The sequence below is a fragment of the Alligator mississippiensis genome, chromosome 2, assembly GCF_030867095.1.
Source record: "Alligator mississippiensis isolate rAllMis1 chromosome 2, rAllMis1, whole genome shotgun sequence".
NCBI lineage: Eukaryota > Metazoa > Chordata > Crocodylia > Alligatoridae > Alligator > Alligator mississippiensis.
The window spans coordinates 142,064,137-142,088,700 of record NC_081825.1 but is presented as its reverse complement, the minus strand read 5'-3'; the positions used below and the strand labels follow the sequence as shown (position 1 = coordinate 142,088,700).

At 48.7% G+C, this 24,564-nt stretch overlaps 1 long non-coding RNA gene across 2 annotated transcripts in view; it reads left to right on the top strand.

Annotated features, from left to right (window-relative positions):
• The first annotated feature begins 2,563 nt into the window (after positions 1 to 2,563).
• The window catches only part of LOC132248600 (uncharacterized), a 33,584-nt gene continuing 11,583 nt past the window's right edge, over positions 2,564 to 24,564 (top strand). The window contains exons 1-3 of one of the 2 annotated variants that reach the window (XR_009459887.1): positions 2,564 to 2,829; positions 8,395 to 8,491; positions 23,720 to 23,795. This is a non-coding gene — a long non-coding RNA (uncharacterized LOC132248600). Of the gene's footprint in view, positions 2,830 to 8,394; positions 8,492 to 23,694; positions 23,796 to 24,564 lie in introns of both variants that reach the window. The other variant, XR_009459886.1, reaches the window with a different exon arrangement.

Genomic DNA, 24,564 nt, shown 5'->3' with positions numbered 1-24,564 from the left:
CAGCCCTATGCCCTAATCAGCAGATCAGGGCATGGGGCTGGGAAAGTGTCCCCTCCCCAAAGCTTTTTCTCAGCCTTGTGTAATGGATCATCAGATTGAGGCATGGGACTGGGAAAGAGTTGTTGAGGAGGGGACAGTTCCCCCTCCTCTTGCTGCTTGGGCTGACCAGGAGCAATTGGCTCCTGGTCAGATATCTACATGAGCAGTACTGTGCAGTAGCTAATGTGCAGTTAATCTACTACCTGCATTTATAGCTAGTAGGAAACCATGCATTAGCCTTATTTACTGTGCAGTAGGGATCTAGAAATCTAGCTGTAGGTTCCCAAATCTGAGGATGCTGATTGGATCTGAAGCTTATTACTGGCTTACCCCCTGACTGGGTTCCATTGGTACTAGATAAATCTCCAGCAATGTTATTCAGTGGAGCAGAGAATCCAGATGACTCGGGGCTGAGGCAATAACCACGCTCACTGAACTGGGAATCCCGTGTGTGTGGACTGTGCCAGTCCCTGGATGGGACCATGGAACAGCACAGGTGGCCCATTTCTGTCGTACCTATTGTAAATTTGCTGTCAAGTACTTCAAGTACTGGAGGGTCACTGGGACTTCCTTTGGGTCTCCTGCAGGGCCACTGTCATTAAGGTAAGGAACATGAATGTGTGGCCTAGGTCTGGGACTGGTTGTGTACTATGCTGGACTGGTCCTCACATAGTTATATGGGAGGCACCCTGCTACTCTGCTCAATGCTGAAGTGGATTGAGAGTTGATTACAAATGTAAGAGATGCTGTACTGAGGCAGACCACAGAGCCATTTAGCTTACAGTGGCAAAGAGTGCTTGCTAAGGGGAAGAGTATTTAGGCAGGGCCTGATCAGACTGATCTGTTCCTGGTTGCTCTTGCACCCATAACTATAATGTTTAATACCCACAGATGGACCTAACCTGCATGAGTTTGCTTACTCCTCTTTTGAATCTGGTCACATTGTTGGCCTCTGCATCATTTTGTGGTAATGAGTTTCACAAGTTAAATATGCAGTGCATGAAAAAGCACTATGTTTTAAATCTGCTTCATAATAATTTCTTTCTATGTCCATTAGTTCTGGTATCATGAGAGATGGTAAATAGTAAATCCTTATTTACTTTCTCCATGCTATTCATTATTTGATAGAACTTAATTATATTTCCTTGCAGTCTTTCCTCTCAGCTGAAAAATCCTAACCTGTTTAGTGACCTCTCATACTGAAGCCCCTTCATGCCTCGATCATCCTTGCTGCCCTTCTCTGTACCTTTTCTAGTTCTATTATAGCCTTCTGGAAGTGTGAGGGCTAGTATTCAAGGTGTGAGCATACCATGGATTTATACAGTGGCATAACAGCATTTTCTGTTTCATTTTCAATTCCCTTCTTAATAATTCCTAGCATGATAGCCTTTTTGACAGCTGCTGAACACTAGGCTTAAGTTTTCGGAGCACTAGTCACAATAACTCCAAGATCCCTTTCTGGATAATGCTTGTGTATGGGCATCTTAGGTTGTTTTTCTCCGTGTGCATCTCTTTGCACTTATAAGCATTGAATTTCATCTGGCATTTGTGGCCAGTTCACTCAGTTCTGCAAGATCCTTCTGCAGTTCTTCAAAGGCAGCTTTGGTTTTCACCACCCTGAATAATTTGGTGTCACCTGCCCACTTGGCCACTTCACGATTTACTTGCCTTTCTAAACCATTTATGAATATGTTAAACAGCACAGGACCCAGCACAAACACTGGGGGGGGGCACTGCTCAGCTCCATACACTGTGAAAACTTTGCCTCTTTTGGCCTGCACCTCATGGCCTCTCACTCTTCCCTGTGACCATCCAGCCCAACCCTGCTTTCATTCATACCAGCAAAGCCAGGGCAGCACACCCACCTCACAATGATGCGAAGGAGAGGAGGATCCAGCCTGGCACGTTGCATTGCAAACCACGTGCTGGGGCTATGTTCAACTCCGGTATAAATCTACTGACTTTGGATGGAGCTACATCTGCTTAGAGTGACCAGCACCCTTGTTCAGGGAAAAGTTCATTTTCCCTAACACTAGGGGCAGTGATTCCCTTCAGACATGTCAGCAATCTGATCCTCCCCTGCAGCTATTGTTTCCTTTCTGCACACTTTAGGAACTTGTATTATTTCCTAGTCACGGTCCAAAATGTGATTCCAGGTGCTGTTGGCAGATCAGCTGTCCAATGAGACCCAAGCCTCCACCTTCCTTGGGCGCGTGCTGCTGCTGTCTTTGCTCTAACATGCCCATAGCAGCATGCGCCCAGCATTCAGATTCCTCGACACCCTCTGTTCGTTAGGCCCAGCAGCCTGACCTTAAACTCTGACTTCACTTCAGAGGAGTAGAGCTCAACTAGTATCTATGCACACAGAGAGGGTTTTCATTCTTTCAGATCTGTACTTCTGGCTGAAATATGCTTGAGAGGTTTTCCATGTATTTGTTTTGCAAGTCAGTCATAGAGGACTGCTTCCATGACAACCACAACAAACAAAGCCTCAGTCATTCAAGGGGCTAAGGGGAAGGGAGCTTTCTCCAGGCAGCATCTCCATGTGTGGCCACCGCAGGGCACTGCACGCAAAGAGTGAGAGGAGCAGGCAAGGCACCCTGAGGAGGTGGGATGTACAGATTCCTTGGAGTGCTCTTGTGCTGTCTTAGCTGAAGGGAGCATGCCAATCTCTTCAGGAGCAGAGGGGCATGTTGGGGTTGGGGTTGACACATCCATCAGATGGCTGCCAGAAGGAGGACAGGGCATGCACACACCACTGTCTTTCAAAGTCAATTCCTATCTCCAAAGGTAAGACAGAGGGGAGGGTCTTCTTAGGGAATATGCAGGGCTGGGAGGTAAATTTCTGGGGAAGCTTTATGGCGCTGAATTTTAAACCTACAGAACAGGCTTCCAAAGGCAAAAGTGGTCACTCCCATTGCTGGATTGAATAAAACATTAGCAAAAATGTATTGTGGGAGGAACACTTTTGGTAGGAAAAGAACCTAAGCGGCCTCCTTGTCTGTGCTTTCACATCAGGCTGAGAGCAGACTGTGGAGGACCTGAAAAGTTTGAAACTCAGATGTGCTTACCAGTGTGTAGGGATCTGAATATAGCTGGATCATGAAGGGAAAATGCACGAATGAAAGGCAGAGAAGCTCCAGCTAAATCTGGGCCATGAGTAATCAGGCTGTGTCCTTGTGCAAAACTTAGCTGTGGAATATATGAAACAGGGAACAAATGATACAGCACCTGAATTCACTCTGTAGTACGGCAAGGACTTAGTCACAGAGGGAAGGGAAGGGAAGGGAAAGGAAGGGAAGGGGAAAAACCAAGGTAGCTATGTGGGACCAAGGCTGAGAAGCCTTCCAGGGTCCTTGGGCTGTACTTCTAACCTTGTCATCCAAGGGTAGCCAGTTCATTACTGATACCTCATATAAGAACAGAAGTGCTGTACTCCAAAATCTTTATATTATACATCCCCTGTGTAGCACGTATCCCTGCCAAGCAGAGCTCACCTATTTTTTCCCCCAAGATGGAAAGTGATCCTTCTGCAGCCAGAAGCTAACACTGATGTCACCATTGAGAATCTAATTTTTAGGTTTTTATATTTTTTGCTTTGCACAATAGTTAGGGTAATCCTAGTGCAGCCAAGGGGCTAGAATTCCTAGGGCTGCTGTTTCAGGGAAAGAAATGAATTTCCTAACTCCCATGTTGCTGACTCCCAGGTCCTTGAGATGAGAACAGCAAATGTTGCTGGTTTGGGGATAGTTCTGTGACCTACAGAAGCATATCTCAGAGATCAAACTAAGATCACCATTTACACTTTCCATGGGACCAAAGAGATATTTAAGAACTTCAGGACAAGCCTACAAATACTGCATAAATGACATGGGAATGATTGCATTCATCTGGTATGATGAAAGATGTTGTCTTTGCTTTTTTTCCTGCTCTTTTTCATTGTTGGCCTCAGTTTCAAAGGGGAATTTGTTGCCTTGTTTAATTATTGCTTTTAATAGTCTTATTGCTAAGGTACCAGAGAATTTTCAGGAACTGGGAAATGGCATTTTTGCTATGTTATTTAAGTACCCCCAGCCCTACCTCCTACTGTATAGTCTTGTCTTTGTACACACATAGGAAGTAAGACTCCTCTCTCTGCTCTATCTTCTGTAAGCCCTGAGCCTGTGAAGAAATTCAGAGCAACTAGGATAGCTGGAAGAAACTGGGGAGTCTTAGAATAGTTTAATCTGAGATTTTGGAGAGTTTATAGCAGATGAAAGGGGGTAGCTTTGTGTTTTAATGATGGAACTAGAAGACAGTCTTTGTAATGGAAAAAAATGGTTATACACTGCTCAGAAGCAAATTAGGCTGGAAATCAGAAGAAGGTTTCTAACCAGTAGAGCAGTGAGCATCTGGAGCAGCCTCCCAGTAGGAGTCAGAAACTACCCATTTTCAGGAAGAAACCTGATCAGCTATGACAGCAGTTAACACGTTTTTCATGTACAACCCATCCCTGATTAAGAGATGCACCTTATTTTTGAAAGGCAAAATGAAGATAAAAAGATATTTCCTTGAACATACTGGTAAGTATCAGTAGGTAACTGAGTAGCATCAGCTGGGGTTCCCAGCATAGTCACTGGGTTGTTCTCTGTGGAACATATGCAGCACTACTCCTGCCTTCCCCCAGCAGAGGATTACACCGCCAAAATTGCTATGACCATATTTCCTTATGTGACAGGCCCATGGCACACTTACCTCAGTGCTGGCATCCAGGTGGCCTGTCTGCTGGGGAGTGGGTGGGCACCATGTGACCAGAAGAGTGCCCACAGAGTGGTCTGGTCCTGGAGGACTCTTGGGATAAAACCAACTCCTTGGTACTAGCACAGGGGAGGGAGAAAGAGGGCACACTGTGAATGCAACCTAAAACCCTCCCAGCAGCTGGAGCAGGACCAGCACACCCCCATGGGGGCAGGTTGCCAGGTCAGGCTACAGGAGCCCTAATTGCCGCAGGGTCAGGCAACACAAATTACCTGAGGCACCACAGCAGGGAATCCTTCCAGGGGCAGAAGGCCCCACGAGAAGAGGAGACGCTGTGGGCAACTGAGCACCTTTAGGAGACAGACAGGTATTAGCACGCAAGCCATGATGGGCAAACCCAAAGGTGCAGACCCAACCAACCCTTTGCTTACGCACCTCAATGCTGAAAGGTACTGGGAAGGCAGCTGGGAGGGAGGAGGCCAGCCTGAGAGGGACTGGTAGAGCCTGCCGGGGGAAAAAAACCCCATCCAGTGCCTCTGTAGCCACAGCCATCACATTTGAGTGGGTACAGACCCAAAATCCACTGCTAGGGCACTAGCGGTCATGGAGGACCCTGGGGAGAGTGAGGGGACGTTGCCCAAAGTAGTGGGGTCTGTAGCTGGGTACCAGCAGGCCTAGAACCCCAGCTCACCTGGGGAATACCCACAAAGGGGAAGCCAGTGCGGGCCAGACAAAGCACACCTCACTGAATGCAAAACACTGAAGTAAAGTTTTGGGTGCAGGTAGCATTGATGCCCTGCATGCTGGCATCAAGTGAGCACATTTAGTTTCATTATCATTAAGTTGTGCATTTGTCAGCCAAGAAGGCCTCACCATGCTCCCATGGGGGACTGTGCAGGTAGGCATGACAGTGGCCTGTCACAGACATCACCAAGACCAGAGTAGACCACCTGAGTGGAAAGGGGTGAAGTGTAGGGGTGGCGGAGCCTCACAGAAGACCTACCAGCTGAGCCACCTGGGGCCAGAGGAAAGCACTGAGCAGCACCTCCAGCTAATTTCAAATAATATCAAGTCGTGGCAGCTGAGTAGGTCTCAGGTGGTGCCCAGGTAGGCAGGGCATGCCAGAGGCAGCCTTGCAAGCGTGGGCCTGCCATACCTTACTTATAACATGAAGAACCCCAATCTCTAACTACTGATTTTTGGACAAAAGGGGTATATTGTATGTGAGGAAATAGGGTATATAAGGAGGTGCCTGTGCCAGCAGGAAGTAGGACTCCATGACTTCAGGCCCTTCTAGTCTTACGTCTGTTCTGGGTTGTATTCCTGCAGCAGCTTTTTCAGGTAGAAAGAAATCTTTCAAGTCATAAAACTCACTGCAGGTTCATCTTCTAACAAAAGTGGCTTTTCAAATTATCAGGCACTTCTCTGTAATATATTTCCAGTGTTTGCAACATTTAAAAAATGTTGACATTTTGAGTTGTGGTATCATGAAAAGTGAACACAGGACAGAGCTTAGTGGAAATTTTCCACCAATTTTCTCATTACCAGGTGATCTGTATAATAAAGGACCTACATGGATGTACTTTTAGTTCTTAGGTTGTAAATCTGAAAACACTTACAAATGTGGTGGACTTACTGATGCAGCCCAGCATGCCTGGGCTTGGAGGAGCTTTGTTATGATTGGTGGAACATGTCCACCAATCAGGTAATTGCTGGGAAGGACTGGCCCCGCTCCTGCCTGGGGCTGCAGGGGAGAGAGGGGGGGGGGGGGTAAAGAGCCCTGGACCTGATTGAAGCCTGCACCTTGCAGGTCCAACAGCACTCTGGGGGCAGAGCCTCCAGAGAGAATAAAAGGAGTAGTGTGCCCAGCATGCAGCAGACACACCGAGGGACAGAGAAGAGAGCGTGGCTAAGAAGTACTGGGGAAGAGCAGCCCAGCAGGTGGATACCATTGCCCTGAAGAGCCCCTGAAGCCGTCTCTTGCCAAACAGGAGTGGCGGATGGCTTCAGCCCCAGTCGGTGCGTAGTGCGGCGCGTGGGGCAAACCCTGGAAGCTGTGTGAGGCAGCTCGGGTCTCCAGCCACTCGATGCACACAGCGGTGCATGAAGCCTCAGACCCTGGGAGCTGCATGAGGCAGCTTGGGTCTGCAACCCCCAGTGTGTGGCTGGGACCTCAGTTCATGTAGCAGTGCATGGAGTCCCAGACCCTGGGAGCTGCACAAGGCAGCTCAGGTCTATTGGCGTGAAGCTGGGAACATTCGGTGCGTGGCTGGTCCCAGGCGGGGACCTGGACCTTGGAGCCGCATAAGCTCCCAATTGTGAGCAGCAGGCAGAGCCCTCAGTGCCCAGAGTGGGGAACAGGGCTGCAAGGGGATTGGAGGCCCCACAGGAGCCAGAGGCCTGCGTCTGCATCAGCTGAAAGAAACCCTGGCTGGGGTGACAAGGACCCCACATCGCCCATTGGATCTGTGATTTATTGGGAAAAGGGTTACCACAGGGGAAGAAGCCCTTGGAGTGGGGTCTAGCAGAGGGCCCTGTGAGGAAAGGGTCCCCAGCAAACCCACGAGGGGCTGAGAGGTACTGGGGCCCCTTCCTTCTCCCTTTTTGGAGCTGTGCCAAGGATCCTGGCATCAAAGGGAGTCTCCAGTACTCATAGTGATGTTGATACCCTGAAGGGTGTGCAGGCATCTCATATTTTGTAGGTAGTGCCTTATATTTTGTTATTTCTAATGTGAGTTGTTGTTTAACTGTTGTATATATATACCTGTCTTGTTGAATGCTATGTTGAATCCCTCCTCCCTGTTGTTTGCCAGTATTTATTTGCTGTTCTCCTATATTTACTTGTTGGTTATTTGGACTTACCTGTGCTTACCTGTTTCAGATCAGGTACTTATCTGTGCTGGGTTCAAGGCCATTGGTGGTGGTATAATTTCCTAGTTGCCAATTATAAAATATAGCCTTGTATGTAAAGTATATATTGTTTAGTTAAGCTATTTTTGTCCTGGCCTGACTCTATAGAGAACAGAGGGAATGGGCCTGTATTGCAGATCCCTCACAGCACTCCTGCCTGGCCACCCATCCCTTCTATTTGGAGAGGGAAGCAAAAACTTGGGTGCACCCAGGTTATACAAAAACAATGGAAGTATTCATGGGCTACAATATTTGTAGGCTCGGGCTCTTCAAAAAAAAATCCAGAAATATTAAGGCCCAGAACAAAGCAAGGTTCAGAGACTGGTCCTTGATGTGGATGACAAGAACGCTTGATAATGAAGTAGACAACACTCTTTTTATTAGCATTAACTATTAGAGATTTGGGTGAGAGCAGGCATGAAAAATAGACTGTCCGTATTTGCCAGCTGCACTTCTTTCTGAAGCACTAGTGCTGAGCAGGGTGGAGGCAGGAAGCTGGGCTAGACAGACCTTGTTTCTGACTACCCTGCCAGTCTTATGCCATCAAAAATATCAAGATTTTTTTATTTCAGCATTTAGAGAAATTCTCACCACCCTTGATAAATTCAGAGAATAGCAGAAAGGTAAGGCAACGAATAATATAAATAGCATTGTCCTGTACTTGCACTACTTGTATCCAAACATAGGTCACTTCTCTTCCTTTTACAGGTACTTGCATCGCCACCCTGAAGCCAGAGGAAGAGGTGTCTATGGGAGACCAGAAGTCAGTGGGCCACTTGACCAAAGCAGAAGGCCAGTTCTTGGGGTAAGCTTAAACACTTTCAGTCAGAACCCCACTTAACCAATTTAGACTGGCATTAGTTCTTCTCTGACTGTGTGTTACTGGTTAGTGCAGTGCTTCTCAACCTTGTTAAACTCCAGGTACCTCTCATTAGACTTGAAGTTCCCCTCAGAAAATGCCAGCTCTTAGTTTGTCCTCATTTTCTGACTACAGAAAAATACTAGAGCAATTCTTCCGTTGCAAAGGACAAAGAAAGACCACAACAGGTCAGAATGTTTTTAATACTGTGGATTTATTTTTTTAAATCTTTGGATTTATCTTGTGAATCATGTCACCACACCTAACTGCTAACATTGTGTAGCAATGTGTGACTCCAAGGCACCCTTGAAAGGCTCTCAAGGCACCCCTGGGTGCCATGGCTCCCTGGTTGAGAATCACTGGGTTAGTGTCATCTGCACTGTAGGGATGGGGAAGGCTAGAAGAACTATAATTTTGACCAAGTTAACATTTTGCTCCTTTGTTGTTTCTCAATTGCAGGAGCACCAGCATTTTTGCTCATAGAATAATGCACTTCATACACTAAAAGCCCTGAAACCTTACTGTGAACCCAATCCTGCTCCCAGCCCCAATAATCTGTAACAGACTCCAGAACTGGGTTATGTTATTCACACAGGGAGGAAACATTCATAGAATCAGGTTTCACAGATAAAAACCATTAGAGCCAGGGGTAGACAGCCCCTGGCATGGGTGCCAGACTGTGGCAAGTGAAGGCATTTTGTTTGGCACACATGTGCTGCCATAGTAAGGATTGGGCCACTCGTGGCTCCCCTGCTGTCTACCCGTGGCCCACCAACATCTTACAAGTTGAGGTTGTAGGTGTTTTTGGCACTCTGCCCCAAAATGTTGCTGACTCCTGCATTACAGTTTCTCTGTGAAGGTGGGATGAGCAGCAAAGCCCAGCTGTTTCACCTTCCAGTTCCCTGGGGTGCATGTAGGACTGCTCCTTCTCAGATCCCTGGATATTAGGGGTGTGTGAAGTGGGCCCTATTTGATTCAGATTCGGATTGAGCCCTAATCAGGGACAGTGATTCAATTTGTGGATTCAGATCACTGACTCTGATTTGATTCGGCTGAATCCGAATCTGAAGATTCAATGCTGATTTGGAAAATCAGCAATTAGGACATAGACACTGCCTTAAAAGTTTTTTCTACATACCTTGAGGTAGCAGGCATGGCTTGTGAATGCTGGAATGCTGGGGCACATGGAACGTCCCACAGGAGTGCAGGGGCCCTCCATGTGTTTGGTGGCGAACCCAGCAGTGGACCGGAAGTGCTTCTGGCCCACTTCTGGGTCTGCCAGGGAGTGCCCTGGGGGGCCTCTGTGCCCTCTGGCTCAGCGATCAGCCGCAGGGGGACCCTGGGTTTCCCCCCCATACCCAGGAGGCACCAGCTGTTGAGTCGGGGTGGCGCAGGGGGGGCCCCCAGCATGCTTCCCAGCAGACCCAGCAGTGGACCAGAAGTACTTCCAGTCCACTTCCAGGTTCGCCGCTGAGTATGTTGAGGGCCCCCCCACACTCCTGTGGGCGCTCCATGCACCCCAGCATCGCAGCATTCACAAGCCCATGCTACTTAGAGGTATGTAGAAAAAACATTTAAAGCTGTGTCTGTGTCCGAATCTCTGAATCTTTCCAAATTTCTGAATCAATTTAAAGGGTTCCGATTCAATTCAGAGAGATTAAAGGGTCCTCTGATTCAATTCTGATTTGGAGATTTGAGCCAAATCTCTGCCAAATTGAATCAGGGACCAAAGCTTCTCACAGCCCTACTGGATAGCACTAGCAGAGTCCTAGGTGAACAGGGTCAGAAAGGGATTTTGTTCCCTGCTCTGGCTGCTCCAAATTGAAGACATAGAGCTCCTTCCCCTAACACTATTTATGCCAGCCATGCTGCCCTGCCCTCCTTCACCTCATCAATGCAGTAGGCTCCTTGTCATCTCCCCGTAGCTGTCTATGTCCTCTCTACCTTGGGATTGCTGTGCCTTCTGGGAGTACCAGAGTCTCAGCTGCTTGTGTTGCAGCTCTGTCTTCTCTGCTCCTGTGCCCTGCTTTCCTCCCAGCTGCAGATAGGGGCCTAGGCTGCAAGGAGCAGAGCTGCCAAGGAGCTGGACAGACGAGGTGTGGTCAGGAAAGGAGCTTCTGTAAAGATGTACAAGGAGAAACCAGAGAAAAAGCATTCCCAGGGTCAGCTCAGAGATGACCTCCACTGCCTTCCCTATGGATGCTGTTATATGTAGCCATGCTGTCTGCAGCCCCAGACCATGCTTTGCTCCCAGAACCAGGCACAGACACCAAAGATCCTGATGCCCCCAGTGGTCCACTACTGCCTCACAAATACTAGCTGAAGTGTATGTGTGTGTCCGTGTCCATTGTAATATTTGCATCTCTGGAGAACAGACGTATACCAGAACAAACAGCACAACAGCACCTCCCAGCTGAGAGAGGAAAGGGTGCAGCTTTATCGTTACTCCATTCAGTACAGCCACCTGACCCTCACCTAGCTCTGTTTTTGCAATACCTCAGCAAGCCATCCCTAAGTGCCAGGAGGACCACATTCCTATGACCTCTGGCTGGAGCTTAGGGATGTAGATTGGATTACCCCTTTAGAGCCAAGTTACATATTTGAAAGAAAATACACCATGTCTTTAGAGGTCTAGTCTCTGTGGAATTTTACCAAATGTACACATTTAATTCATCTTGTGACGGAAGGAGGATGAGCCAGCACAGTTGGTTGCAGAATCAGCCGTCTCCAAACAGGGAATCACCATCGATGCCTTGCCAGTCTTGTTCAATGTCTTGCACTGTTTCCTCAGCTGATTGTGGTGGAGGCTGTAAGAACATATGGTGGTGATTCAACTTTCTTTGCTCTCAGAGAGTGGTCCATGAGTGCACATGGCAGTGAGCCAGACTGACTGGCCAACCTGAATTCAGGAAGTGCTCACATACCATGACATCTGACATAAAGTCTCTTGTTGTTCTGTGTGATTACCTTCCCTTTCTTGAAGAATGTGGCTCTCAGGGCTGTGTAGTTTGAGTTGTAGTGGACTTACTGGAACTAGACCGTGGAACTGCCCACTCATGACTGGTTTAGCAGGGCTGAACCTATTTGCAACTAGTGTAGCACAACATGTCAGTAACGCCTTGTACGCCATCTGTTCTTTTTAAATGGTCCTTCACTAATACTTCAATGAAGCTGTTGCTTTGTGAAAAAAATGAGGGCTCTTCCAGAGTCCCTCTGCACCAAAACTGGGAGACCTCAGAACCACGAGAGTGGAGGCCCCATGTGACCTGTACCTCTCTCAATTCTAGTGTGGGGGGAGAGGAGCATGCCAGAGAAGTGGGGGCAGCATGCACAGGAGAGTGCTTCATTGTTCTTGACCTCTCCTGGGTCCCCATCCTGTATCAGGATGTAATAAGCCAGGATACAGGATGTCAGTCACTCCAGGTAAAACATTGGCTAAGACAGTGGTGCTCAACCCCCAACCCAATGTAGCTTCCCTTCAGTCTGAAAATCTGGCAGTGGGAGAATAGTGGTACTGCTCCCCTGCTGCCAAATTTCCAGACCCATGGGGAACCCCAGTCCCTGTGTGCTAGATGGGGTGCCCCATCCTGGTTCATGGGGCCAGGCAGGGGTGGTGCTGGGCCCCAGGGCCAAATCCCAACATATGGGGCAGACCCCAGGGCAGGGCCAGGAAGGGGCAGTGTGGGGCCCCAGGGCCCAATCCTGGCATGTGGAAACCCAGGGCCCAACCCTGGTTTGTGGCATCAGTGCAAGGCCCAATCCCAGCACTTAGGGGCCAGCCAAGGCCCCACAGGGCCCTATCTGGGTGCACAAGGCCTGATCCTGGCATGTGGGGTTTGATCCAGCCTGTGGACTGACCCCTATACCATTCATCTGGCCCACAGGACCAAAAGCTTGATCAACAGCGGCCTAACTGTTAATTAACCATACCTAGATATCACTTCAGCTCAGTAACACTCATAGGCTTAGCTGTTTTGCAACTGGCCTCTGTGTCACTCTCATCAAGGTGTACATGAGCACTGGTGACAGTGTAGCCTGGGGCATGGGCACTATTTTGCTCAACATCACATTTTCTCAGGTGTAGGGACAGAGCCAGCATCCTGAAGGGTGTGCAGCAATTTGTGCAGATGATCCTTATAGATGTCTACAGGAGGGCCATGGACCAGGATAGTGCTAAGATGACAGATCATCCCTTACATGCCATCTAGCAGCTGGCTCATCCCTTTCTGAAAGATCCCAGGTGCAGAGAATATTCTAAACCACCGTTCTCAACCGTTGGGTAGTGAAAAGTGAGTCACAAGACTATTTCAAAGGGTTGCAAGCTGTGGAAGGGCAGAGGGGTGGCAGGAAGGAGGTGGGGGATAGCTGTGTGGCTGGGCTGGCGGCACCAGAGCCAGTGCCTTTGTTCGCAGGGGCAGAGCAGCTGAGATACTGCTTGGGGTTGGGGGGTGGGAGGGGCCATAACCAGGCTACCTGGTGTGGCTTTGCAACCCCAGCCCAGGGCAGAAGGGTGCCACAGGCCTCTCTTCCTCCCCCCAGCCTGTGCCAGAGCCAGACTTGCTCTGCTGCTGCCCATGTAAACCAGAGCCACCACAGCCACCACACTCCAGCCCAAGTGGGACGGGGGCAGCTGGGGAACCCTCCAGCAGAGTTGGGGATGGGGTGGAAGGGGGCTCTGGGTTGGGAGTGAGGGATACCAGCATGGCTTGGGGGGAGGGGGAGTGGAGGGGGCAGGAGAATGGGAGTCAGGCACTGGCAGGGCCAGGGAAGTATGGGCTAGGACAGGCCGTGGATCTTTGGAAATGTGTCCTGGTAGGAAAATGTTTGGGAACCGCTGTTCTAAACGATAAATATTAGAATTTGCAGATCCCAAATGGAGTAATGAATGTGGTGAAAGTAGGTCTCTCTTGAGAAAGTGGCATTTAACAAAACCCTGAATTGGCAATGGGTTTGCTGAAGACTTCTAGCATTTGGCAACTGGTCAAGTGTGTGTTCAGCTGCTGGCCTAGGGTAGCATTCACTTTCCCCACTCATGTTTTGCTCAGAGGTGTGAATGCAGATGTGCACATCTCTAGAAGGCTTTGCCACTACAACCACGGATGCATAGGATAGGCATACATCAGTCAAAAGGCTCAATGACTGGCTCATAGCTCCTTGATAGCCTTCTTGATAGCCTTCATTAAGAGTATTGGAACGTGACTGATGAGGCCCTGCAAGTGCAAAGAGCTAAGCATTCTTCTTGAGTTTGATGGTGTGGGATTGTTTCAGTTTTCCCAATCTCTTGAATGGCCTTAAGAATTATTGGACTGGACCTAAATTTGCAGTTTCCAGTCTCTGTATGAAGCCTAGTTCTTCATTTGCCTTACAGCTCAGCAATGGTCGTTTGAGGTCTTTAATTATATAGGTATTTTCCCATGTAGTAGCTTGTAATAGTGCCACTGCAGCACTCTGCAGGGATCTCATCTCAGGTGCAAATAGTTTTTTGTCAGAAGGGTGAAGATGAACCAGGACAAATCTGTACAGCTTCTCAGGAATGATGGTGACATCAGCCCCCCATCAATCTTGAAGTAGATGGTGGTAACTCAGAGGGTAATGCCCACAGCCAAACAACTTGACTTGGTTCTGATAACTAGAATGTATCGCAGGAAGGCATTCTCGTTCTTGTTGTTAGCAGCTAGCTCATCCTTGGCAATGTGGTTGCCATCAGGATGTACGGGAAGTCCACCGTGGACTTGAGTTGACAATTGATGCTCCTTGACAATCTGTTCCCCCTCTGGCTCATTTTTTCTGCCCTTATGCTTCCCTTAAGTTACTCAGATCTTGACTCGTATTTAGTCCAGTCCCCACAGTCTAGAAGGTGAATTGCTCTGGAGCTGGTATCTGAGAGAGAGGAGTCCCTGTGTCTGCAGCTGTCCCTCACCCAGGTTCCACTGCCAGTCTGTAGAACTCACTCTGAGTTGCCCTACTATGAACCCACTACTCACACCATGTAATGTTGCTCCTTTGGGGAACAAGTTAATTATGCTAGCCTGTTATTCTAGCATAACAGCAACTCCCAGTAGAGACAAAGGGTACAATTTTATTGTAAATCCACTTAGTATAGCCACCCAGCCCAGCTCTGCTAAGTGCTTGCTAGATCTCAGGATGACTGTGCCCCAGTGACTCCAGGCTACAGCACACAGACAGAAACTGTGTTACTATGTTACTACACACCTATCCTTGCAAAGATGGCAGCTTACTTTTCCCTTTGCCCACTCTCCTATAGAAGGCAAGGTGGAGGTGCACCTTGTAGACTGAATCAGAGATACACAAGCTTTCATGAGCCACAGCTCACTTCATTAAATGCTGTGAAAGGACATGCAGAGAGCAGGTTATCAAACAGAAGTAGTGATTTAAGCACAGAAAACAAGGAAGGGGTGGAAAAGCCTCTGATGAAGTGAGCTGCACAAAAGCATCTCTGATTCAGTTAGTCTGTAGAGTGCACCTCTATCCTGCCTTTTGCCTGACTTCAGGCTAACATGGCTAACTGCCTCTCTCTACTCTTCTACAGAGTAAGAGGTCCATGCTATAGATACGTTGAATTTGAATTCAGCTTATAAGCAATGTGTAGGTAAAAAAAGAGAGAGTTAATTATGGTTAGGACTTGCAAGTAATTTTAGACTGAACTGGTATTGTAAATCTTTACCTTTAGCAGTGAATTTGGATGTTGTATTCATATATGCTTTTGATCCAGTATCCCATGATATGCTTGTGGAAAAATTGGAAGATTATGGGCTTAACTGCTCAACAGTTTAGTGGGTGGAAAACTGGCTGCATAGTAGGACCCAGAGAGTTCTCATGAACAGATCTGTGTCGTCCTGGTTGAGAAGTGGCCAGTGGTGTCCCTCAGGGGTCCATGCTTGGACTGGTGCTTTTCAACATCTTTATCAATGATTTGGATGTGGGGGTGAAAAGTTTGCTGGCCAAATTTGCAGATGACACCAAGTTATGGGGGAGCGTGGCCATGCCAGAAGATAGGTTGCAGATACAGGCAGACCTGGACAGGCTGGAGAGTTGGGAGGACCAGAACCAGATGAAGTTCAACACTCAGAAGTATAAGGCACTCCATCTTGGGGCAAATAATCCCCAACATACCTACAGACTTGGTGGTGACAATTTGACTTGCACCACGACTGAAAGGGACCTAGGGGTAGTGATCGACCATCATATGAACATGAGCTGGCAGTGCGATGCTGTGGCCAGCAGGGCAAACAACATACTGGCATGCATTAACTATTGCATCTCATGTAAAACTAAGGAAGTGATACTCCCACTGTTCTCTGCACTGGTGAGACCGTAGCTGGAGTACTGCATCCAGTTCTGGGCGCCCCACTTCAACAAGGGTGTGGAAAAACTTAGGGTCCGGAGAAGAACCACCTATATGATCAGGGACTTGCAAAACAAGCCATACTTGGAGAGGCTGAGGGACTTGGGCTTCTTCAGCCTACAGAAGAGAAGGCTGAGAGGGGACTTGGTAGTAGCTTACTGCTACATCAGGGAGTACATCAAGAACTCAGTGAACAGCTATTTCACAGATTTCATAGATTTCATAGACATTAGGGCTGGAAGGGACCTCGGAAGATCATTGAGTCCAGCCCCCAGCCTGAAGGGCAGGAAGTCAGCTGGGGTCATAGGATCCCAGCAAGATAAGCATCCAATTTACTCTTGAAGGTGTTCAATGTAGATGCTTGAACCACCTCCAGTAGCAGGCTGTTCCAGTCCTTGGGGGCTCGGACAGTAAACAAATTCTTCCTTACGTCCAGCCTGAACCAGTCTTGTAGTAGTTTGTAACCGTTCGACCTCGTCATCCCTTGGGGCGCTCTGGTGAACAAACGTTCCCCCAGATACTGGTGGTCACCCCTGATAAACTTATAGGTGGCCACCAGATCACCCCTGAGCCTGCGCTTTTCCAGGCTAAAGAGCCCCATGGCTCTCAGCCTGTCGTCGTAAGGTCTGTTTTCCTGACCTCTGATCATGTGCGTGGCTCTTCTCTGGACTCTCTTAAGCTTTTCCACATCCTTTTTGAATTGTGGAGCCCAAAACTGGACGCAGTACTCCAGCTGCAGCCTCACCAAGGTTGAGTACAAGGGGAGAATGACGTCCTGGGATTTGCTTGAGAAGCATCTGTGGATGCAAGCCAGCATTTTGGTCGCTTTATTAGCCGCAGCATCGCATTGCGGGCTCCTGTTCATCTTGTGGTCAATGATGACCCCCAAGTTTCTTTCTTCCGTAGTGCTAGCCAGTGTAGCACTGCTGAGCCTATAAGGATGCTGCAGGTTTTTCCTCCCGGGGCAGAGAACCTTGCATTTTTCAGTGTTAAACACCATCAGGTTCTCATCCGCCCATTTGCTGAGCCTGTCCAGGTCAGCCTGGATTGCTCTCCTGTCTTCTGGTGTGGATGCTTTGTCCCAAAGTTTGGTGTCATCGGCGAACTTGGCCAGTCCGCTTCTGACGCCAATGTCCACATCATTAATGAAGATGTTGAACAATATAGGTCCAAGGACAGAGCCTTGAGGGACCCCACTGGTCACAGGGCACCGTGATGATTGACTTCCATCAACCACCACCCTCTGGGTCCGACCCCAGAGCCAATTTCCCAGCCAGCAGATCGTGGTGGACCCAAGGCCACAATTGGCCAGTTTCGCCAAGACGTGATCATGGGATACCAGATTGAAGGCTTTTTTGAAGTCAAGATATATGACATCCATCTCTTCTCCCTTGTCCAGGTGATAGGTCACCTGGTTGTAGAAGGAAATGAGTTTGGTCAAGCAAGACCTACCTGCAACAAGCCCATGCTGGTTATTCTCAGGAAGTTGGCATTGGCCAGTCCATTAAGGATGGCCTCTTTAATAAACTTTTCTAAGATCTTCCCCAAGATAGAAGTCAGGCTGATGGGCCTATAGTTTGCCAGGGCACCCCTGGGGAAGACCAGGAGTAATGGATACAAACTCCTGGAAGGCTGCTTCAGGGTCAGTTCCAGGAAAAACTCCTTCACAGTCAGGGTGTCCAGCAGGGGCGACGTGTACAGGGTGCACAGGGGTGCGCATGCACCCCCTGAAAGCGCCGGTGCACCCCCTGTCAGGCCACGCTGTTTAGCCAGTGGACAGGGGGGCAGGCGGTATCACCAGTGCCCCCCCCCCCCCCCTGCAAGCTCCGGCCGGGTAGTGGGACCACCAGCAAAAGTGGCCATGTCGCTTCCGGAAGTGACCGCGGGAGTTCCGGAAGCGGCATGGCTACTTTTACGGTGAGTGAGATTGGCTGCGGGGGGATCCCCCCGTCCAACAGGATCAGCCACCGGGGGCCCGCACCCAGTCAGTGGGATTGGATACTGGGGGACCGCCCCCCGGTCACTGACTCAAGAGGCACCAGACACCCATGGTGTCCAGACTGTAGAATAAACTCCCTCCAGTGGTAGTGCAGTCACCTACCCTGGAAGACTTCAAAAGGAGACTGGATGGTCACCTTGCTGGGGTCACTTGACCCCAGTTGTCTTTTCCTGCTTGGTGTAGGGGGACTGGACCCAATGATCTACAAGGTTCCTTCCAGCCTCTAACAATCTATGCCTGTTGTTGAGTTTGGAGCGTGTATGGAAGGACAACGGTTTGGCAGACAGCGTATGGAAGGGAGTGGAAAAACATGTATTTGGACAAGGCATGGAGGCTAGTTAATTTATTTGCTTTTGTTCTCATTTGAGCAGCGTTTGCTGCTTCAGATTGCAGGCCTAGACTTGAGCATGCTGCCTGCAAGCTCGAAGCACTCGGGGGCCTGGGATGGTGGGTGTGGAGCTCAGGAGAGAACAGCTTTGCAGCCACATTGCTCCCATGGCTGGCAGTGACTGTTGCCATAGATACAAACTGTCATGACCCAGTGATTTTGGTGCCTCGGCACTATGGAGTTTTCTTGTCACATGAGAGCCTCTTGCACAGCAAGGGTTTTGCTGCATAGAGAACCTGCGTGCAGGAGAGAGTTCCCGCCAATTTGCAGCTGTCTTTGCAGGATGCATTTTCCCTTTGCAGCACAGAAATGCACGGTGCAAAGAGTTCCCGCTATTCGAATGCAAATTCGTGTCCCGCTATTGGCTAGTGCTAAATTATTCACATGTGGCGGCCGGTAATTGGCTTGCTGGCTGTTTAAAAACTAGCGCGACTTCCGCCCAAGTCGAAGAGCTTTGAGCACGCTGCAGAGTGCCTCGAAAGAGATCCGACTTGCGGCTAGCTGGTCGATAGACTGATCACCTATCGATCCTTCTTCCCGTCACTGAACGCAATCCCAGACGTACCCTTTTCCCGCCGGCTTGAGTTACGGACGGATTTGCTGGCTTTGGCCTCGCCAGCTGGAGCAACTCACATTGTTGTCCAGACGACCGAACCGTTTCCATCGCAGCCACCCACGATGTAAGTAAAGTTTTTTACAACCATTAAGCCTTGTCAGCCTCTCCATTCACCAGCCCGCCCTGACGAACGAGCAGTTTCTAAATCACCTCGAGTCGGCTCAGCCCGGCCGAGACACAAACACAACAGTTTAGGCCAGACAGTGGCCCAGCTGTAAGGAACCAGCAGTGGAGCAGGATTGCAAATTAAACCACAGTGGTGTCAAGATATGCTGGCCATACTGTGCATGGAGCAACTGATGATCTGTCCCAGCCATTGCCTGTGGAGCTTATGAAGGTCTTTCATGCTTAAAGGGGAGGATTTTGTGTTAGCATTGGGATTGGTGTTCATTGTCTACAAAGACAGCAAGGGGGAATCTGTTTTGTTATTTGTTCAGACTACTGTCTCACATACCACTTTGCTCTGCACCTGGAGAGCAGCAGTCTTCTTCTGCCACCAGAAAAAGCAGCTGATAGACATAGCTGGGCACTTGGGGCCTGAGGACTAGCTACATGCCTTAGGCACAATCATGGACTGTCCCAAGAAGCAGGAAGGTGGAAGAGTGTTGGAGCTTCATGTGTGTACGGGGAGAGAAGGAAGCAATGAGAACAGAGCAGCCGTTCCTGTCTCACGTCAGAGCAAGGCTTATGATCTTCTCAGATGAGTTTCCTGCCACCGTAGGGAAGGAGTTGCCTAGAAGCAAGCTGGAGGGCTGCAGTGATGGGGAGTGTGCAAAGACTGTAAATTGGTAGTTCCAGGCTTCTGGACCCTTACTCTGTGTGTATTTAATCTACTTCTGCCTGCTTTAGCTAGATGGTTGGCTCCTTGGGTGTGTGCAGTCATCTGCTCTATGTCCCTGTAGTGTTCAGGGCAGTGATTCTCAATCAGGGCACCCTTGGGGTGCTGTGAGATCTTTTAAAGGGTGCCTCAAATTGTAAGGAAATAAGCAGGTGTGAGGACATAAGTCCAGGCTCATGCTTATCATTGCCTGGCCACTTCCTGGTCCCTACTCCCCAGCCCCTCTGCAAGGAGGTAAGCACTGTGACAATTTAGTGCTTGAAATGGGGTGCTGCTCAATTCCTAGAAGTTATGGTGGGGTGCCTGGTGTCTAAAAGGTCGAGAAATACTGGTCTAGTGCAATGGGACTTCATTCTCAGGCATGATACCTGCACTACTGTTCCCCAGCCCAAGGTCATGACAGCCTTTGGGTTGTGGTACGTATGAGCTGGGTTGCAGTGACAGGTAGTAGTACTGTGACAGACAAGATAGAAGGTCACGGAGGCCATATTGGAGAGGGTCTGATAGCAGGGACTCCTACTGCATGGCACAAGGCCTATGGCAATGAAAATACCAAAGTCTGGGAGCCCTGTCCCCATTCTTTTGGAAAGAGCCCAGGTGCTTTCAAACACAGAACCAGCAAGGGAGGGAGGTGCAAGTGTGGGCAGCAGCTCAAAGGATGTGCTGGCACTCTAGGCTTAGAGGTGGGCTGTGAGATCCAGCTCCCCTGAGCATGCCAGTGAGGATGCTCAGAGAGGATGCAAAGGAAGTGGGGACTGCTTACTTGTATTGTGAGCATTAACAGAGCTGTACGCCAGTGGGGGCATCAGCACAGAGATACCAGTGTCTGCGTCTTTGCTTCACCTTGTAACAGGGAACCCTAGCCCTGTTACTGGGAAGCAGAGTGGTCCCTTTAAGGCCAGAGTCTTCAGAGCACAGCCTGGCAGCAGAGCGGGGGTTAAAGGGTAGTCCTACAGGCTGTCACATGACACAAGACCAGGGCTGTCACATGACCAAATGAGAGCTCAGGACAGAGCTATATAAATCCTGGGCAGGGCTAGACAGGGGACAGACAGCTTAGGCTGTGGCAGAGTGCAGGCTCCTAAATGCCCCAGGAAACTGGAAGCCATCTCTGCTGGCCAGGGCCCAAGACAGAGTGACCCAGAGAGAAAGAGATGCAGGTAAGCAGGCATGCTGCCTCTATTATATATTTTTTTTCCTTTGTTATTACCCAGCGGCTTAATGTTTATGTTGCAATTTACCCCGGTGGCTTTGGGATAGGGTGTAAGGGGAGGTGGAGGCCTCATTGTTGCCAGATGAGGTGCAGTTACAGGGGCCAGAGAGCCCAACATGAGAGGGCGCAGCTACCAGGGCTGGAGAGCCTGGAGACGAGAGGAGATTGATTAGAGCTAGTGTCTCAAAGCCAAGCCTGACCCAGTGGGTCTAGGCTACATGGTTTAGCTACATTAAAGGGGAAGAGGCTGAGATGGCTGAGACCCCAGCAGAGGGAACAATACTCATATAATACCTGCAAGGCATGGGGCACAGTATATAGATGGTATGGAGCTGTGCAATTAGCCCTTAAGGCAGGAGTTCCTCACCTTTAGGTGCTCTGGAGCAAAGACCTGATCTGGGAACCCCTGGGGCAGTGTCCCTTTTGACAGCCAAAAGAAACATCAAGGCATGGCAGGAAAGTGAAGGGGAGACTGTTCCCAGAATTAGATTGGAATAAAAGGGATTCTGGGGTGCCGCCAGGAGTTCTCCACTGCCCTGGAAATGGTGCCCTGTTACACACCTCTAAAGCTTCACTGTGAGCACTGATGCTTCAGAGCCCAGGGCTAGTGTTCCATAGGACCAAGCTGTTGCTAGAGACAGGGGTTTACCATCAGAAGCTAGCGTTTCAGTGCACCAGGTGTCCTGATACGGGCCAACGTGCAGTCCCATGGCCATTGGCCAGTACTCAGATGCAGAGCTTCGCGAATGCCAGTCAATGAGGTGCAGTCTGGGATGCTAGAGAGCCAGTGAGGTAGCTGAGGCTGAAGCATCCTGTCCAGGGCAAGACTGGCTTGCTGGTATTTCAGGCAACAAAAAAGTCTTACAAGCTAGGGGAGTTACCTACATGACTGATGCTATGGGCAGGAGATGCAAGAGTGAGAAGAACCTGCACAGTCACTACTTTCAGAGCACAAAGTTACAATCTCAGTGGGGATTTCACAATGGGCCCCTGGTAGATATTTTCTCTGCCATAGCTAGTAGAGCTTTCATGAAGAAAGAATGGAAGTAAATTTCAGATGGTCCCAGGATGAGCAAGTGTATTAAATACAGAAACTAAAATGTGATGGTGATTGCATGGAATAGAGGGGTTTTGATTCTGCTCCAAGTGCAGGTCTGAGCCCAGTTCTGACCATGGAGTAGCCACAACGCAATACATAACCTTTTAAGGAAATACTGTGCAGAAGGACAACATAATCTTTCAGATTATCCACCTGGGTGGTGATGATCAGGAGGCAAGGATATGACTGGACTTTAGGTAATGCTGTTGTCAGTTGGGAAGATGAGCCTGCAGAACTGTTAAAAGACTTGCTGTATGATTGCAAGCCAGCCAGAGGCACTTTGGACAAAATATGTTTAACTATGTAAAGAGCTAGATTTTGGCTAAAATCTCATGATGTGCCTATTCAAACCTCAGTGAATTTGAGGGCAGACTTTTACACTGACTTCAGGAGACTTCGGACTGCACTCCTTATAGTTCTGAAGGAAATCATGGACCTCTGAAGTTCATGGCAAAAATCCCTGGGATTTCAGTGAGCTGGGATTACAGCCCTGGAGTGACTATCTTGTGGCTCTGTCAACAGCTGAACTACATCTCGTCACTGGTATTTTTGAGATGGAAGCATTTCTACGGGCTGTGCTTTCTTTGCTATAGAACTGCCAAACATCAGGAGTCATATCCAAAATTGTTTCTGACCTTTCTGAAATCCTTTAGCTTCATTTTGGATTTCAGCTATGCTTTTTTCATTATGCTCATTTTCCCTGCAAACTCTTCATGGATTTATACAAACAGAACACACCTTGTTTTAAAGCCATACAACATCTTGAGTTCTGGAAAAAACAAACACACACACAAAAAACCCCACTGTAATAGTTATTCAATTGTTTAACATTTGCTTTTATATTCATAGCTCTTTGCTTTTTATTTTTCTGCTAATTTTCTGGGAAATGAGTTTACTGGCAAGAATGTTCCCTGTAAATATTCACACTAGAAATCTAATCCTATACATTACACTCATCTATTTGGAACCAGAAATCTAGGAAGGAAACTATGTTTTCTGTCAAAAAAGCAAGAACTTCACATTCTCAGTGTCAAATAGTGCAAAAAACTGCTCTCAAACCAGGAACAAACTAAGAGTCAGTGGGCGTGTCTACATGAGCACCCGACTGTGCAGGAACTGCCAGAACGGCGCAGTCCCAGCACCGCAGGGGTCATTTCCAGCCCTTCTGAATAGTAGCAATGAGCTACTGTGCAGTACTGGTGATGTCACAATTCATGCCCAGTGATGCTATGTTACTGTAGCAATGGGCAACGTCGATGTAGTGTTTCGTGTATACGTACCCAGTCATGAATGCCCACAGTTGCATTAAATAGGATACACATGTATTGTGGGCATAAATATTTCTGCTTCTGGATATAAATGGTTTTGTAACTTCCTTTATGGGAAGACATTTCTATAATTATCCCATCATGGTGTGGGCTTTTTGTGCCACCCTTGAAAGTACTTGGTATCAACCACTGTCAATGGGAGGATATTATCTGGAGGGAAAAATATTTCAGCTGGAACAAAAATTCTGGAGTTCTTCTGTCACTCTATGCATAGTTTTCTCTACTGTCAGTGGCTAAACACTTTGCAAAGCAGAACGAGAGGAAATTCTTTGTCAAGTCATTTTGCCCCACTCTGCCTCTAGGAAATGCATTTTTCTTGTTCCTAAGGATTGTCCCCACATCAGCAGAAAGCCACAGCCCACAAAGGCCAAGCTGGATCCTACAATGAAAATTCCTCCTGGAGGTAAGATGTTTTTTCTTGGAAACTGTTTGTACCGTTGTGTGTAGAATATAGCAAACAGTGCCATGTCATGTAGCACAGGTGCCATTGTCAGAGAGTACTCAGGCTGGAAAGCCAGCTCAGGCTACTATGGCCAATTACTTACGTGTATGATCAGGTGATCACTTAACCACAGGGAAATGATGCTAGGTTACCTTCTTTTACCTTTCCTGGCTAACACGTTATTCTGTGATTAATATAGGGAACATGCTGTGACAAGGGGCTGTCTCAAGACTGTTCAAGACATTGGCCCACCCACCTGTCTAGGGCAGTCTGCCCTGCCTTTCCTGCCACTCCTTTGATGTTTCCAAAAATAGATGTTTATATATGAGAGGCTGTCCATTTGGTTGCCCCGATGCCAAGGGCAAAATACATGGCTTATACCATGTCCTATGCCTCTCAGGTGGCCTCCAAATGCTTGACGCTTACTTAGCCCTCTCCAGGGCTGGACTCTGTCCCTATATTGGGCCTCCTACACATGCCCCATAATTGGGTCTCACTCATGCTGCCCCTTTTACTGGGTCACACATTCTCGCCCCACTCTGCCCTACTCTGTATGACCCTTCAGGCCCTCTTGGCCCTATTCAATACAACCCTTCAGGCTTCCTCTCTCACGCTTGGTCCTGACCCCTCGTAGACCTTCAGGCCACCCTGCTCTGTGACGGGGCATCAAGTGTACTGCCCCATACCCTGGGCTGATTCCAGCCCCTGGTTCTTTCTGGCCTTGGGAGTC